The sequence below is a fragment of the Myotis brandtii genome, unplaced genomic scaffold, assembly GCF_000412655.1.
Source record: "Myotis brandtii unplaced genomic scaffold, ASM41265v1 scaffold668, whole genome shotgun sequence".
NCBI lineage: Eukaryota > Metazoa > Chordata > Mammalia > Chiroptera > Vespertilionidae > Myotis > Myotis brandtii.
In genome coordinates, this window is record NW_005370597.1 from 2,317,620 (window position 1) to 2,320,503 (window position 2,884).

Consider the following 2,884-nt stretch of genomic DNA (forward strand, 5'->3'; position numbering starts at 1 on the left):
TTGTCTGGGTAAGTCTTCATTTCTCTTAAATAAGAATGGGATTGTTGGGTCATAGTAAATGCATGTTTAATTTCATAGGAACTGCCAAGTGTTCCCCAAAGTGGCTGGACCATTTTGCATTCCCACCAGCAATGAATTCAATTTCCAGTTGTTTTCCATCATTACCAGCATTTGACAGGATCAGTTGTTACTGTTTTTCATTTGAGCCATTCTACTAGGTGTGCAGTGATATCTCATTGTTAATTTAATTTGTATTTTCCTAATGACCAATCATGTAACATCTTTTCAAGTACTTACTTGCCATCTGTATATCTTCTTTTATAAAATGTTCACATCTTTTGCCCATTTTTTTCTTTATTGGATTGCTTGTTTTCTTAGAGTCTTTTACATATTGGGGTTACCAATACTTTATCAGAGATGTGTCTTGCAAATGTTTCTTCCCAGTGTGTGGCTTGTTTTCTCATTTTCTTGAAGTGTCTGTCAAAGAACAGAATATTTTTATTTTGCAAAGTCTAATTTATTAATTTTTTTCCTTTTCTGCCCAGCCTCTTAATCCTATTCTTTCTCATTCTTTTCTTTAAAAAAAAAAATTTTTTTTATTGGTTTCAGAGAGGAAGGGAGAGGGAGAGATAGAAACATCAATAATGAGAGAGAATCATTGATCGGCTGCCTCCTGCATGCACCCTACTAGGGATCAAGCCCACAACCCAAGCATGTGCCCTAACCGGGAATTGAACCGTGACTTCTTGGTTCATAGGTTGACGCTCAACCATTGAGCCTTGCCAGCTGGGCATCTTTTCTAGCATAGTCTTCTTTCTCTGCTTTCAATTATGCAAAAGTTTCCCACTTTTTGCAAAGATCCCCACTTGTACTTACTGCTCCTTCCTCCATTGTTACTACCCTTCCTTTCCCTGCCACACATTTAGAATGAATGTTCTCTAGAAGCCACCATTTCTTTACTACTGAGTCATTCCTTAAAACCTGAAATTTTGCTTCCATCCACACCACACTACCAAAACTGACCTCTGGATGTCACCAAAAAACCTCTTTCGTGTGAATTCCAATAATACTTTCTAGACTCTAATTCTCTACTTCCTTTTGGTATAACCCTTCCTTTCAAAAATTATTTTTAACCTCTTACTTTCAACTTTCCCTAAAAGTTGATCTAAGGCTGTATAGTATTCCCTTAGGGATTAATTCAATTGCTATTTAATGTCATATAAACAAGAATTTCACTGCTGAATAATGTCAACTATTTTTTTGTTCTGAATTCAGACTAAAGCAGTAAACATCAAATGGTTTTAAATTACTTATAGGTAACTAATTCTCTTAATTGAGTTGAATATCACCATTTGTTTTTTCAATGACTTCATTGTCTTTAAAAAAAATACACACACACACACACACACACACACACACACACACACACACTGCCTAATGACGTTTTAGTCAATGATGGGCAGCATATAAGACAGTGGTATCATAAGATTATAAGGAGGCTGAAAATTTTCTATTGCCTAGTGATGAAGCCACATAAGATCTTAGCACAATCCACAATGCATAATACTTGATAAGGTGTACAAGGTGTTTGTGTTTTGTGTTTTGTGTTTGTTTGTTTGTTTTCTGTGTTAATCCTCACCTGAGGATATTTTTCCATTAATTTTTAGAGAGAGTGGAAGGGAGAGAGGGGGAGAGAGAAAGAAACAACCATGTGACAGGGATCAAGCCTGCACTGGAGGTACATGCCCTTGACCAGAATTGAACCTGAGACCCACCACGTGACAGGGATCAAGCCTGCCCTTGACCAGAATTGAACCTGAGACCCTTCAGTCCACTATCCACTGAGCCAAACCAGCTAGGGTGTGTTTTGTTTCAAGCTAAGTATTAATACAAAAGAGTAGGAAGGTTTTTTACTATTATTATTTATTTTTGTTTGCTTGTTTTGTTAATCCTCACTCCAGAATATTTTTTCCAGGTTGCCTCCAGCACGTGGCCCAGGCTGGAGATCAAACCTGTAACCCACATAACATACCCTTGACTGGGAATCAAACCCGAGACCCTTCAGTGGGCAGGACTGACACTCTAACCACTTAATAACACTGCCCAGGGCTAGAAAGTTTTTTTAAAAGTTAAAAGTTGCCCTACCTGGTGTGGCTCAGTTGGTTGGAGTGTCCTTTCATAGGCCAAAAAGTGGCAGGTTCAATTCCTGGTCAGGGCACATACCCAGGTTTTGGGTTCGGGTTTCAATCCCTGATCAAGGCATGTACAGAAGGCATGTACAGTTGATCAATGTTTCTCTCTCACGTCAATGTTTCCTCTCTCTCTCTCTTCCTCTCTCTAAAATAAATTTTTAAAAAGTTAAAAGTTTATAAAGTAAAAAGTCACAGTAAGCTAAGATTATGCTTTTTAGCTTAATAATAACTTTATTGAATTTATCGGGGTGACATTGGTTAATAAAATTATATAGGTTTCAGGTGTACAATTCTATAATACATCTGTATATTGTACTGTGTGCTCACCACCCCAAGTCAAGTCTCTTTCCATCACCATTTATCTCCCCTATGTCCTCTTCTACTTCCTCCCCATCCCCTTTCCTCTGGTAATCGCTATAATGTTTCTATCAGGTTTTTTGTTTGGTTGTTTGTTTTGCTTAATCCCTTCAGTTAATATTATTTATTACTGAAGAAAGAAAACATTTTTTATAAATGTACTGTAGCTTAAGTGTGCAGTATTTATAAAGTCTATAATCATGTACAGCAAGCATGTCAAACTCAAAGGCTAACACTGGCCAAATAAACAAGGTTTAAGTTTATGTGGACCACAAAAAATAAAAGCTTCAATTTTCTTAGAAATGTAGGTTTATTTCGATAGAGACATGCTGAAT

At 37.0% G+C, this 2,884-nt stretch overlaps 1 long non-coding RNA gene across 1 annotated transcript in view; it reads right to left on the reverse strand.

The window, feature by feature from the left end:
• Positions 1 to 336: 336 nt before the first annotated feature.
• The window catches only part of LOC102242510, a 34,366-nt gene continuing 31,818 nt past the window's right edge, over positions 337 to 2,884 (reverse strand). The window contains exon 4 of the long non-coding RNA XR_314440.2: positions 337 to 477. This is a non-coding gene — a long non-coding RNA (uncharacterized LOC102242510). The remainder of the gene's footprint in view (positions 478 to 2,884) is intronic.